This window comes from Fistularia commersonii, chromosome 11 (assembly GCF_037954325.1).
Source record: "Fistularia commersonii isolate RoL2024-O1a breed Wild chromosome 11, RoL_Fcom_v1.0, whole genome shotgun sequence".
In the NCBI taxonomy this organism is placed as follows: domain Eukaryota; kingdom Metazoa; phylum Chordata; class Actinopteri; order Syngnathiformes; family Fistulariidae; genus Fistularia; species Fistularia commersonii.
This window is the reverse complement of record NC_141294.1, coordinates 7,940,941-7,955,909: the sequence shown is the minus strand read 5'-3', so window position 1 is coordinate 7,955,909 and position 14,969 is coordinate 7,940,941. Positions and strand designations below refer to the sequence as shown.

Here is a 14,969-nt window from a genome sequence, read left to right as displayed (position 1 = left end):
TCCCATTGATTGGCTAGTGCTAATTGCAGGTCTCATTATTACAGGTTTCAGCCAGTAACTATGAACGCAGCTGAGTTCAGAGGTAAAACTGTGAGCAGCATCTGCAGAACATGTAAAGAGTGTCCGACAAGTGATCGACAGAAAGCTTCAGTTCATAGCGTTACGGCATTCTACCGTGATAAAGACATATTTTGTTTGTTGTAAATTTGGAATTGCACAAGACTTTTCAATGCCCTGCAGCAGAGGGGAGTTAAGGGTCTGATTGAAAAAGGACAGTCAGATTTGCATCTATGAACTCAAAAACTGAGCACGGTTAGGATCTTAGTCCCATCGACTCTGCAAGAGTAAATGCTAGATCAGAGGTTCCAGGCTAGCTGTGGGGCCGTCTCTGTCATTTCAGCAAATCAGGTGATAACAGTTCTTCCTGTGTGCCGTGTTTCTGTTGGAATCAGGTCACAAGCAATCCATGTAACCTGAAATAAACCAGCTCTTACAAGAAAAAAAAAAAATTACAATCCAGCAAATGGGCTGAACAGCCTGATGTTACAAGATACCTTTCTGAAATATTGTTTGAAAATTTAGGGTGTCTAGTTTGTACAAACCTGTTGACTCAATGAGCTGAGAGCTGAGGTTGCAAGATTGTGACAAACCAGCTGCGCCAACCGGACCTCCTCAGGTGGCCGCCGTCAGACGTCTTTACCCACCTGAATCAATTGCACTGTCACCGCAATCCATACCAGGATGGTGAATAAAATAACACACACACAAACACACAGGCAAGCTCGCCCACACTCATAAAATACTCTTATAAGCGGCGTTTCTATTACATTTGAAGAAAAATAACAGTGTGAAGAGTTGCTCACATAAGATTTTTCTTTTTTTTATTATTACATTTCCAGGTATTTATAGATACATTTTGATTTCAAAGTCAACTTTTCACCAATATCAACAGCCAGTATGTTTAAATGTAGTTTGATATATATATATATATATATACATATATATATGTGTGTGTGTGTGTGTGTGTGTGTGTGTGTGTGTGTGTATGTGTGTTTGTATATATATATATATATATATATATATATATATATATATATATATATATATATATAATTTTGTGTCATTGTGTATTGAGTAAGGTACCTTGGTGCCTTAAATAAAATGTATAGATATCACTATTACTATTATGATTTGTTTTATGCATAAACTAAAAGAAAATCTGATGCTATTCTAAATAGAGGGGTTATTTACATATTTATATACTTTAATACAAAAACATGTCAACATTTTTCATGAAAAAGGAGGATTTATGCAAGTGCAACCATCATCTCCTGTGGCCAAACAATGCAAATACAAAAAATAGATGAGTGATTTTTCCCTCATATATTTATTGTACTTATTCCAAGTCCAAACAGAATTTACTACTGTTTGGAGACGATTGGATCAAAGTTACTGCTGATGGTGTTTGTTGTTTTTTGTTTGGCTACAAACTAGACAGAGAAATGCGTCCACACAAACACAAATTAGGAATTGTCCACTTACACATTTAATTCATTAATTGTCGTGTAAGACACATGCACACAATGAGACACTGCTTTCCCTCCCATCTCACTCCTCAGACACACACACACACACACACACACACACACACACACACACACACACCTAAGTCTGTACTTGTCCTGCTCTCTCCCATGGGTCTCTGTTAAAATTGACCTTCTCTGCCTTTCATCACAGGAAAATATCACCCTCAAAGAATAATAAGGCCGCCAGACACATTAATTAGAGGCGGCTATTTAGACAAACATCTGAAAGAGAGGAAGAGAGCGCGCAAGAGAGAGAGAATGTAAGGGAAGTTATTAATATGCAATATGAAAATAATTATTCCACTCACAGGAGTTTTCTTGAGGAAATGGCACTTCTTCATTAAGAAAATTCTTTTTTTCCCCCCTGATGCAGCTGTGAAGGATGTGAGACTTTTTTTTAGAAGTTATAATCCTATGCATTTCCTGTTTGTAAGAGCTGCTTTGTCTATATATAATTTATAAGATGTTCTTCGCTTTTTATGGAAACAATCAGTGTTTGAAGTCAAGGCAGGTCCAATTTATTCACAAAGACCTAAAGAGACTGGAAGTTATCTTGCGTAAATGTGTTAAGATACGATATAGTTTTACCTATGACTTACTTATTCAGTGTATATATTTTTCTTTGTTTCACCTCACCACCTTTGTTTCAGGTATGATGAATGGAAAAAAAAAAAAATGAAAACATCAATTTAAAACATTGTACTAACACTTCTAGTCTCTTCTTAAAGTGCGATTTGTATTATAGCACAGTAAGAGCCTTGAAATATGCATTTGCATGAGAGCATTTGCAAATATATCTTTGATCAAACACCCACGCGTATCAGTACAACAAACGTAAAAACAAATGCAGAGCCATAGGTTTTTTAGCTTTTCAGACTTCATTAATCCCCTTTCATTCTGTATAATTAAACATTAATAAAAAAGACCCCGACTGATGGCTCAAATCAATCCACAAGTGAATGTACACACACATACTCCAACTACCTATCCCAAATTCTGTCATATTTCACTTCTGGTCATAAACAAAATATTCACACATTTAATCCAGCATTTGTTAAATCCGTGTTTATGAACATACAGGGAGAGAGGAGGAAAGTTCCCATGTGATAGGAAGGCTCTGACCTGTTTTCAAAATCTGATGCTGAATTGACATTTTCACTCATGAGAAACAAAAGGGGGGTTTCTCAGATAGATGTCCGCGTGTCACTCATTCACAAACCTGATCGCATCAACCGATGAAATGATCAATTACAATAAGACATTTCCATTGTCGCACTGAGCGACCACGCTTCAGATAACTGCCGTTGATGGTGAAATAAAACGAGGAAGGGATGCGACCAGTAAATGTCAGACTGACATGACAGATGTGGAGAAAAACCCTGAGATAGATGGATGACAAAATGAAAAATGAAATTGCATTTATATTCTGACATCCTTGTCTTATATGCATATTAGATAGATTACATCAATACTTTTGACATATGCTCGCTTTGTAACAATTAAACATAGAAGTTCTTAAAGTATATTATCATGAGTTATATGTCGTCAGAAGACAACAAATTTAAATTCCATTGACAATAAATTTTTAGCTATATCGTCAGAAGGAAGACTCGGAGTATGTTTAACATGAGGCACTTCGGTTTGGACTGTTCTTGGCTCTGTGCCTCACGAGTGTAATGTGGATGAGTGCAGCTCTCTTGCCTTTGGGCTCATTAACAACAATATAAACAGTAATTACTGTGATCGCCTAATTAATTCATTTAAAAATGCTGCATGGCGCCAAAGACATGAGCAAATCTTTTCTGGTGATAACATTTTTAGTGAATCATTATTGTTGACATAATTAGCATGAATCGAAATACAAACAATAAACATTTTTTTGTCCTGTTTTATACCTTGAGACTCTTATTATTCGGGCTGCCCCCAGTTGGCCTAATTCACAGCTCTTCAGTAAACGTGCTTTTTGTGGGCTATCCCTCTGTCTGGATGGAAGCTATGCACTCCTGATAATTCTCTGTTATGGACATATTCTTTATTTTTTTTACTATTTCTATGCTCCTTTCTGATCGCTAAGCTTTCCTTATTATGACATTCTCTGGGTTTTGTTGGGGTAAAGAATGGTGGTTTAGCCCTCAATTGTTCCTTAATTCTATCGACTTTGTCGACAAGCTAATTCTGATGAAGAGCAATTAAGACTCTGAACAAAAACTCGATTTGTTATGGTTTTCGGACAATGGACATTTGGAATGATGGAATCTTTATATTTCTTCCACCACACCCAAGTCCCACACGGAAATAATCTGCCAATAAACACAGCAATTAGGCAGAGCAATAAGCAGCACAGATAAGTTCATGATAAGATAGCCTTATGTGGGAAATTAGTGCTCGCTACAAAGGGGTGTAGCACATCCAGACATTAACAAAGACTGTGGTGACCATCAGCTGGGAAAATTCACATGTAAGAAATGCACATTTTCAATATATCTTTTCAATTTCTTCAACCCGTCCACGGTGCAAACGCTCACAAATTAGATAAGAAAAACTATGTAAGTAGCATGGGATACAGTAATTTATGTTACAGCCACAGTCCTCTGACCTCTCCGAATCCCAATTAGTATCTCTGTAGAATTTATCACCATGCCCGGCATCACCCATGGTTGATTACTGCTATACACATTAAAAAGACAAGAGATTTGTAGATTGATATAACCTGGGCAGTGGGGGGAAAAAATCGGTTCATTAAAAAAATGTTGAAATTAAATTAAATCTGTTCAGTGATTTATTGCCGTGTTCGCTTTTAAGTTGTGTTAAAGAAAGGCAGTTAACGAGCTTTATTATCACAAAAATCAAAATTACATGAAAATGATTTGAATATTGGCACAGGTATAAGGTTACATGTGGCTATATGCCAGATTTGTATCAGTTTGAAATTACCAGATAAAAAAGTGTGTGAAAGGAGAATAGCTTTTTAGAAAAAGACTTAATATGAATGAATCAATAAATGAATCTTTATATGAAATGCAGGGAGATGCAGCTAAGAGGCTACTGATTGCAGCATTTGAACGCCACCTGGTGGTCCCATACAACACCAGGACTGAGTGAGTCAACTAGTAATTGCATCAATTAGTGTAAAAATACAGTTTATCAAACTGATCATTTCTTATGTGTAATTATTGACATACAAAACTCAGTAAAAATATAATAAATTTGCACTGCCGATCATTAAAACGGACTAGAAAGCATGGTAAATGTATCTGGTTGGTCATCCCCAAAAATGTTAATGTCCTATTGCTGCTACTTTGCCATTAATTCCACCTTATTTATCTAAAACATTGAGTGTCAAAACACAAACTATTGTCAAACTATTTGACTTAATAGGTGATGTCTGTTCAAAAGAACGCACTCGTGCACACATGATGAAATGCATAGCCCATATGCATTTTGAGATACCATTTCTAAGTTGTGAAAAAAATAAATGAATAGATAGATAGATAGATAGATAGATAGATAGATAGATAGATAGATAGATAGATAGATAGATAGATAGATAGATAGATAGATAGATAGATAGATAGATAGATGACCTTTTCTACTTCTGAATGAGCGCCACCCTACCATTTATGTATTAGATGTCTGTCATGTTTATTTTCACCCATAGATGGCGTCAGAGCCTGGCAGATTATAAAAAGGGATACAGCAGAACAACAACCATCAATTTGCACATTTCAGTTTCCGTCAATTAAACATGACTGCTATTTTTTATTTTAGGATATTTCGGGATATCATTTGGTGCAATTTTAGGTGTAAATAGGCTTTTGTAGTACTTTTTTGGTTGTTGTTTTTTTTTTTTTTTCTTTTGGTTTTGGTTTAAAATAAAACGTAAGTATCGCGCATGCGTGATAACAGACGCGTCTTGAAAACCGGAAGAGAACGCAGATTTGTTCGGAAGCGTCACAGTTTCGCCAATTGCCCATCTGTGATCTAACTCAGTCCACCTGCCCGGATACATGTGTCCCTGTGTTTCGGTTTTCTGTCAGCACTACTTAACGGCGGATGAGAAACCACCCTGGTGTCCTTTTCAAAACAACTCCGTAAGTTTATCTTTGGGTTCGCTTACCTGAGACTCAGGTATGACTCACAGTGGCATGTGTTCTTTTAATTTCTGGCATCTTTGGTATTGGATCCAAGCCTCTTATTCTCATAGAATTTCTTTTGTTTTCTTTTGTATTTTTATTTATTTATTTTGCCATCAACTTGCTATTTTTTCCTGACTTCCTTTACAAATAAATGTTTTGTCAAGCAGTGTTTATCTACGAAGTACATTTTTTATTTCTCAACAAAACAGTGTGAAGTGTTTTCTATCAAAGACGGATTTATAGCTTCTTCTGTACAGTGTGCATGTAAACTTAGTGTCCCTAAGTTTACATGCATACACACACACACACACACACACACACAGCTATAACAAACAGTGTCAAAGTAAGTTGGAATAAACAAGCCTACTGTTGTGGCGTTTCAATGAAGAAATAATCATGGAGTAATTTGACTCATAATTTTCGAAACACTAGCAAACAACTCAAATTTGAAAGGGGTGTAAAACCTCACTTGTATTCCTTCTTTGAAATGTTATTAAGCATATTTTTTTTTACTTTATTGGATGTAAAACACTAAAAATTTAAAATATAAGATGTCACATACTTGTTGATTGTTGAAAATGTACAATATTTATCATTAAATTTAAGTAAATCCATTCAGGTGGGTTCCCAGACCCAGATTTGGTCCAGGATTAGCATCATGATCATGCTAAGAGTCAAGGATTCAAGAGTCCAGGACTAGGATTAAACTAGTATTTGATTTTAGTCACAGTTTCTCGATACTTCGAAAGTCAAATACAAGTCAATGAACATGAAGCATACCCACAGATCTGCTTATCAACATATGCAAGCATAAATACAATACAACTGCATGTCAGAGAATGTGTAATAATTTTTTTGTGTTATCCAAACTTGACATGAAATGTCACAGAAAGCATCTTTTAACATCTTTTCTCAGCTGGCGTTATCTTCCACTGCCCGCCACTTGCGGATAAGGAAGGAAGGACACATTAAACCCACGCTGAGGAGTGAAGCCGTAGACTGGAGCCCCTGAACTAGGCTGCAGGCATCCGCACATTCCAACCTGTGAGTGATGGCTACTCGCATTTTGAGTTTGTCTATGAATATGTGCCAATGGCAGTAAAAAGACATGACCTTCATGTGGTAGAAACTGCCTTATGTTAGAAATGGTTTGAGGATTTGTTCTTGCGTAGTGAAATGCTCTTTAATCACAGCAGCAGCTATTAGTTTTTTGGCTGTTGACAAAACAGTTATATTGATCTGCCAGTACTTAGTTTCATCATGGTGCTTTCCGTCGGATGCATTTACATTGATAGCCTTTTTAGGTCCTTTCTAACATGCATCATTATACAACAGTACCTTTTAATCAATGCTTTCTCTTAACTCAGACCATAGTTGTAGTGGAGGTGTTTTACTTGTTATTAGTGGGTTTTTTTTGTTTATGCTAAACTCCAGTGGAAATTTCTCAAATTTTTTAAATTACATTTTTAATTTTAATTCATTTTTTTCATAAGCTATCGCGGCTCATTGTATCTGAATTCCCTTTTTTTTTTTTTATAACATACACTTTTTATGGACTTTTTACGCATTCCTTTTTTCCAATAGATACTGTAGAAAGATGGAAAAAATGGTAGATAAGATTTTTTAATGATAATACCAATGTTTTTCAATCACTACATTTGTATTTTGGTCTGAATGACTGTGTGTAATTAAACATCTTAAGTATACACAGTCTAACGTATGAATTACTAAATGAGGCCCATTTCTTGCCTATAGTAATGTTATCGTGAAACCTTTCTAGACACTTATGCTAAAGTTGACATCCCAAAGTCAGTCAACAATTCTTGGCCCACTGGATCAAGCATGTGGCCGTACTAAAATAGAATAGAAAAGAACAGAAGAGCCTTTTATTGTCTTTGCATTTCAAAAACACAACAGGATTGTAATACTGCTACAGCTTCAAGGTGAAATGCAACAATATGCTACACAATATAATAATAAATAATTAATAGAAAGGGTTACAATTAAATGAGATCTGCAACTGGAGCAGTCAGTAATACTCTTGTCAACAGAGGCTCTTCTAAACATGCTGAGATGAGGTATATTTCACTTGTCGACTACATACTTGACTAAGCATGTAGATTTGAATAAAAACAATAAATAATACACTGTGAGCTATTACACTTGAGTGATGTTGGAAAAAGAGTCGGGAGGTATATGCCGTGGTGGGTTATGTGGTTTGTGGTTGTTGAGTGGAGTGATGTCTTTGGGAAAGCAGCTGCCTCTGAGTCCGTTTGTGAGGCTTTTGTGTATCTTGTAGCAGTGCTCTCCTGTCAGCATACATCCAGCATACAACACAGTCACACATTATTTCCAAAATTTAATAAATCCCAAGTACACAGAAACCCCCAAACAAACTTACAACTGTTCAAACACAAAAGGACTTTATCAGTTGATATACTACACCAGTAGACGGATGCTGGGATTGGAGCTGCCAGGCAGGAGGTCTTGAGGAAGACCAAAGAGAAGATTTATGGACTAATGAGAGAGGATATGAACGTAGTTGGTGTGAGAGAGGAGGATACAGAGAATAGGGTTAGATGGAGAAGGTTGATTCGCTGTGGCGACCCCTGAAGGGAAAAGCATAAAGGAGATGGAAAAGAAGATACTACACCAGTTCCACTAATCTGCAATGGTCAAATGTTGAAGGCAAAACAAAAAAAAAAAAAAACAACATTGTGTCTTCAGGCAGCTAATGTATGTATATTTGTGTGCAGTCCATTTTGAGAGTTTAAATGTCTTGAAGGAGGCCTGCTTGTGAGGATTAAAAGGGGCTAGTTAAAGCTGTTAAGTCATTTATTTGGTACATGCCCTGGATGCCCACTGTGTCTTCTGGATGTGCTATTTCTTGGGACTTTTGGGGTTGACTGGGAACACAGGAGGAGGATTATGTAAACAGTTAAACCCTGGCATTCCCCAGAAGGAGCGGCAGGTAATAGATCAGAAGCTGTCTACCACCGCCAGTAGGACTCTTGAGAAGAGGATTTGAACAGTCAAGCCCGGCTGTGGGAAACCGTTTCTACATTTGTCCTTCACTTTTCCCAGAATGGATTGTTGGAATTTTTGGCATTCCTCACAAAAACCCAGGTCACAGCTGTACTCTTGCCACTTGAGCCCCTTTAGTGAGTCAAATTACCGATTGCGCTCAATTTTTTTTTTTTTTTTACATCGCATTTGGGATTTGTGTTGGTATGTTGGTTTTAAACATTTATATTGGAGAGATTGGGGATCACATTTATTACATACCAGATACAAATCCCAGAAGGTCTGCGTCGCATTGTATCCGACTGAGAACATTTCAACTTCAAAGCAGGCAGCATGCCCTGTGTTAGAGGACTTTGCAGAAAATGACTTTCTCATTATGTTGAAGGCATATCCATAATGTAACAATCCCGGAGCACTTTCACAGAGAAGACGTCATCGCACCAACCTGCTATGGTACGGAGTGCTGCAGTTTTTTCACTGCTGCCTGTATAACGTGAGTACAGCTCTATGTCTGAGATCAAACAACTGTCAGCCTCATGATTACCACCGACACAGTGACAGCTTGAACAAGAGAACATGACGAGCTGCCCACTGCCTCCAGGAAATGGCCTGGCATGATCCTCCCCCATACTCCATCCATTCATGTACTCCTGCTTTTGCTGTTCTATTGCTTCCTCATCAGTTCATGTCTGTCGGTCTCTAATGTTTCAAAATCAGTAATCGTCTACAGTTCAGTTCATAAACTTCAGTGGGACGCTATCAGCAGATCTCTCTGTGGAAGGTTACAATAAATAGATTTCCAGTTGTGGTTTCTCCTCAAATAACAGTTGCATATAACGCCGCAGTTGTTGTGTTGCCTTGGTGTGTCGTCGTCGTCATTTCACAAAGTTGATTTATGCCAAAGGCAGACTATGTAGCTTGACAACAAAGGAACTCCTTTTTCACATGACTAGAAAGAACAAGGAAAGTAGTAAGAAATACAGTGGGGAGTGCAAGTATTTGATACACTGGTGATTTTTCAGCTTTTCCCACTTACAAAGGATGTAGAGGTCTGTAATTTTTATCATAGGTACTCTTCAACTGTGAGTGATGGAATCTAAAACAAAAATCCAGAAAATCCCATTGTATGATTTTCAAGTCATTACTTTAAATTTTATTGGATGATCTAAGTATTTGATACATCAGAGCTTAACGATTGGTACAGGAACCTTTGTTGGCAATCACAAAGGTTAGACGTTTCTTGTAGTTCTTGACCAGGTTTGCACACACTGCAGCAGTGATTTTGGCCCACTCTTATACAGATCTTCTCCAGATCATTCAGGTTTTGGGGTAGTCGCTGAGCTATATGGACTTTCAGCTCCCTCCAAAGATGTTCTATTCAGTTCAGGTTTGGAGACTGGCTCGGCTACTCCAGGACCTTGAGATGCTTCTTGTGGAGCGACTCCTTAGATCCCCGGACTGTGTGTTTGAGGTCGTTGTCATGCTGGAAGACCCAGCCACGACCCATCTTCAAGGCTCTTGCTGAAGGAAGGAGGTTGTTGGCCAAGATCTTGCAATACATGGCCCCCATCCATCCTCCCCTCAATACGGTGCAGTTGTCCTGTTCCCTTTGCAGAAAAGCATCCCCAAAGAATGAAGTTTTCCCCTCCATGCTTTATGGTTGGGATGGTGTTCTTGGGGTTGTAGTCATCCTTCTTCTTCCTCCAAACATGTCAAATTGAGTTTCGACCAAAAAGCTCTATTTTTGTCTCATCAGACCACTTGACCTTCCATTCCTCCTCTGGATCATCCAGATGGTCTCTGGCAAACTTCAGACGGCCTGGACATGTGCTTGCTTGAGCAAGGGGACCTTGCGTGCACTCCAGGATTTTAATCCATGACGACGTAGTGTGTTACTAATGGTTTTCTTTGAGACTGTGGTCCCAGCTCTCTTCAGGTCATTGACCAGGTTCAGGTGTATTTCTGGGCTGATCCCTCACCCTCTTCATGATCATTGATGCCCCACAAGGTGAGATCTTGCATGGTGCCCCTGACCGCGGGAGATTAACCGTCATCTTGAACTTCTTCCATTTTCTAATAATTGTGCCAATAGTTGTTGCCTTCTCACCAAGTTGCTTCCTATTATCCTGTAGCCCATCCCAGCCGTTTACAATTGTGCAGGTCTACAATTTTATCCCTGTTCTTAGATAGTTCTCTGGTCTTGGCGATTGTCAAGAGGTTGGAGTTTGTTTGATTGAGTGTGTGGACTGGTTTCTTATACAGGTAACAAGGTCAAACTGGTGCAGTTAATACAGGTAATGAGTGGAGAACGTGAGGGCTTCTGAAAGAAGAGCTAATATGTCTGTCAGAGCCGCCTCTCTCACACCAACTACCTTCATATCCTCTCTCACTACATCCATGAATCTTCTCTTTGGTCTTCCTGTAGAGCCTCTGCCTGGCAGCTCCAATTCCATCATCCATTGACCAATATATCCGGCTTCTCTGACCTTCTCTCCAAAACTTCTAGCATGTGTTGTTCCTCTGAGAGACTCATTCCTGATCCTATCCATCCTGGTCACTCCCAAAGAGAACCTTAGCATCGTCAACTTCTAGCTCTGCCTCCTGTAGTTTTTTTGTCATTGTAACTGTTTCTAGGCCATACAGCATTGCTGGTCTCACCACTGCCTTGTACACCTTTCCTTTCATTCTGGCTGATAGTCTTCTATCCCATAGTACCCCTGACACTTTTCTCCACCCATTCCAACCTGTTTGAACCCGTCTCATCAACTCTTTTCCACTCTCTCTACTGCTCTGGACTGTTGACCCCAAGTACCTGAAATCCTCCAACTTCTTGATCTCCACTCCCTGTAGCCTCACTGTTCCACTCAGGTTCCTCTTGTTCACACACATATACTCTATCTTGGTGTGACTAACCTTCATTTCTCTCCTTTCCAGCGCATACCTCCACCTCTCTAGATTCTCCTCAACCTGTTCTCTGCTCTCACTACAGATCATAATGTCATCTGCAAACATCATGGTCCATGGAGACCCCCGTCCAGCCTCGTCTGTCAGCCTGTCCATCACCACTGTAAACAGAGTTTATCCCTGGTGGAATCCCATCCCAAACCCCTCTGCTACCCCCACAGCATACCGCACCACCATCCCACAGCTAGCACACATGTCCTGCACCAGTCCAACATACCTCTCTGTCACTCCAGATTTCTTTATACCATACCAGAGTTTCTCTCATGGCACCCTGTCATATGCGTTTTCTTGGTCTAGAAAAACAAAATGTGTCTCCCTCTGGCCTTCTCTATACTTCAATATTAGCATTCTCAAAGCAAATACTGCATCTGTAGTACTCTTTCTAAGCGTGAAGCCATACTGCTGTTCACAAATGCTGACTTCTGCTCTCGGTCTAGTTTCCACTACCCTTTCCCATAACTTCATTGTATGGATCATCAACTTTATCTGTCTATTGTTGCCGCAATTTTGAACATCCCCCTTATTCTTAAGAATGGGCAGCATCACACTTTGTCTTCATTCTTCCGGCATCTTCTCACTCTCTAAGGTCCTGTTGAATAATCTAGTAAGAAACTCTACCGCTGCCTCTCCTAGACACTTCCACACCAACTGCCTTTCAACTCTTCAGCCTCTTCAATGCTTTCCTTTCTTCACTTTTACTCATTTCTGCTAATTTCTGGTTTACAATAGTCACCTCTTCTACCCTTGCCCAGAAAAATCAGCAGTGTATCATATACTTGTCCTCTCCACTGTATGTGATACAGGGTGCTGTGGCTCAAGTAATAAGGGTGGTCGTCTTGGAACCAAAAGTTCCTGGTTTTAATTCTCAAGCTCCTCTTAGCCTGTCCAAATGTCATTGAGCAAGACAATGATACCCTAACTGTTCCGTGAGTGCTGCTCAATGGCTGCCCACTGCTCATGGTTCATCCACGATTGGGCCTAATACAGAGAATTAACAATTTCCTCAAACTGATTGATGAAGTATTCAAAATTTCAGATTATATTATATATGCGTATGATTGATGTACGAGTAAAGACATCAAGAAGGTTCTCATTTTGAGCTGCTGCACACCTCGTTGGTACTCACTGACAGAGATTAGAAAGAAATTGCAGATGTGGATTATACCACAGAAACCTTGCCCAATCATAATCTTGGATCCACATGGACTCGTTTTGTAGATCCTTTATTTCGCTGTCACCAAGGTATTAAATTTGATCATATTAAGGTTGAGGTTCTGCCAAATATTGTTGCAGTCGTCCATACAAATGTCAGCTGCCCACGCCAACTGACTGTTACAGCTCAACTCTGGAGTGCGAGCGTGCGTGCGTGTCTATATATCCATCTATGTGTCCATCTGTTGGTCTGGCATGACTTCACTCGATTAAGGTCAGAGAGAAAAACAGGGCCCAACTGCCAATGTCTAACAATCTGGTGATGGGCTCCAGGGTCTGATACTAAATGGAGCCACATTTCTGATCCCTCGTGTACAATCAGAAAATGGTTTCAACGGAGCACCATGCAGTCATATGGCTATTTAAAGCCTTAAAGCTTGGTTTTTACTTGCTAAATTGTGAGCGAAAATACATTCTCAATTTGACTGGCTTTCTGGAGCCATTGGAAGACACTTCTGTCAACAGCATCCAGGTGCTCAAAGACAGCATGGAACATTTGGGTATTGGCCTGGTGGAAAACATACTCTCGTACATCCGTTTATGAACTTGCATAAAAGGAAGCAGCTGTGACATTTCAGTGTGACCTCACTTTATCTGTATGTCCTTTTTCCAGATCTGTATGTGACGTCAGCTTAATATCCAGTACTTTAAAAGAACTGACTGAAATTTCCTTTTTTCTCAATTTTCCCGTGGTTTTTGTCTGAACTAAGGATATAAAATAATGAGACCTGCTTTTACTCACTGTCCAAAAAGTTATGTCTCTCCGTCTCCACCTAGAAGACACAAAACATTCTGCCTAAATCGAATTCACTTTGATACTTAATGGTCAGTATCAAATTAATTAAGGTGAATTTGTGTCAATGTTATTCTGCTAAATCAGTGAACAAAAAAATAATAGAAATAGAACATACACAATATACATGAAACCATACAGATACGCACTGCTGTGTTATCACAGACAGAATATATATGGTCTAATTTAGTTACATACAAGAATTTATTTTAAATCTGACTAGCCACACACTCCATTATCTTAGAAGTGATGCACTAATAGGCCATTGCCTGACACTGTCACAGCTCGTAATATCACTGGCAGTTTGTTCTGTCTGAATTGCCAAAAGGAGTTGCAATGGTCCTCTGACAGGCGTTGGCTTCACACCCTCACTGTGCATATCCTGAATTAGCATAGGGGTGTCCCAGTGTGCAAGAGTTCCATGAGACAGGAAAAAATGTCGGCAATGCTTAAAGACTCCAGTGTATGACTGACTCGCTGACTGACTACTTTTTTTAACCGTTGCAAGACACACTAACTTGTAAGAAAAATATTGTTGGTGCGACATTATTCACAAATAAAACGTAAAATGACAAGCAAAGCGAACAAAAATGTACACGTGTGAATGTATTATGTATTTCATATCTTTTTTTGAAAACGTTTAATTTTGGATAACTACATTTTAAGATTTTTTTCATATTAATATGATGAAATACTCTTCTCAGTAACAGTAAATTAAATTTGAATAGGTTCTTTTCATTCGAAAATGAACGAGAACGCCTGCTTTGTCACGTGTGTTCATGTAACACTGTACAGTGATAATTGTTGATAATTGTATAATCATCTGCTAAGGTGATTTCTTTTTTTTTCCTACTACATCTGTTTGTTTTTTTTGCTAGTCTGACTGTTAGTTAAAGGCTGACTGATCAGTTTTTATTACATTTGGTCCAGTGCATAGTGTGCTGAAAAACAACCAATTACATTTTGGTTAGATCTGAATACTTCATTCCATTTTAGGAAGTATTATACTAACCGCAGTGAAGGATAGTGCACAGCACAATGCCATTTGAACTTGACAGAGTAGTTCTTGTCACAAATATTAAGATTCTAGGCTTTTCAACTATCATCTTTACGCTGTCTTTTATATTTGAACTTCAGGGGATTTGTTGAGTCTGAGCCAGTTCTTGTAAGTTATTCAGAGAATTTTTGTAGATGACGTTTTCAACTATTTACTTCTGCTAAAAGGTTGGTTATTTTAACATGGGGATCTATGGA

The 14,969-nt window shown here is 38.7% G+C and overlaps 1 protein-coding gene across 5 annotated transcripts in view; it reads left to right on the top strand.

Annotated features, from left to right (window-relative positions):
• Positions 1–5,484: 5,484 nt before the first annotated feature.
• The window catches only part of ncalda (neurocalcin delta a), a 53,686-nt gene continuing 44,201 nt past the window's right edge, over positions 5,485–14,969 (top strand). For 3 of the 5 annotated variants that reach the window (XM_086154817.1, XM_086154816.1, XM_086154815.1), the window contains exons 1-2: positions 5,485–5,677; positions 6,639–6,766. The gene's annotated coding sequence lies outside the window, so the exon portion shown is untranslated. The remainder of the gene's footprint in view (positions 5,678–6,638; positions 6,767–14,969) is intronic. The other 2 variants (XM_086154813.1, XM_086154814.1) reach the window with 1 other exon arrangement.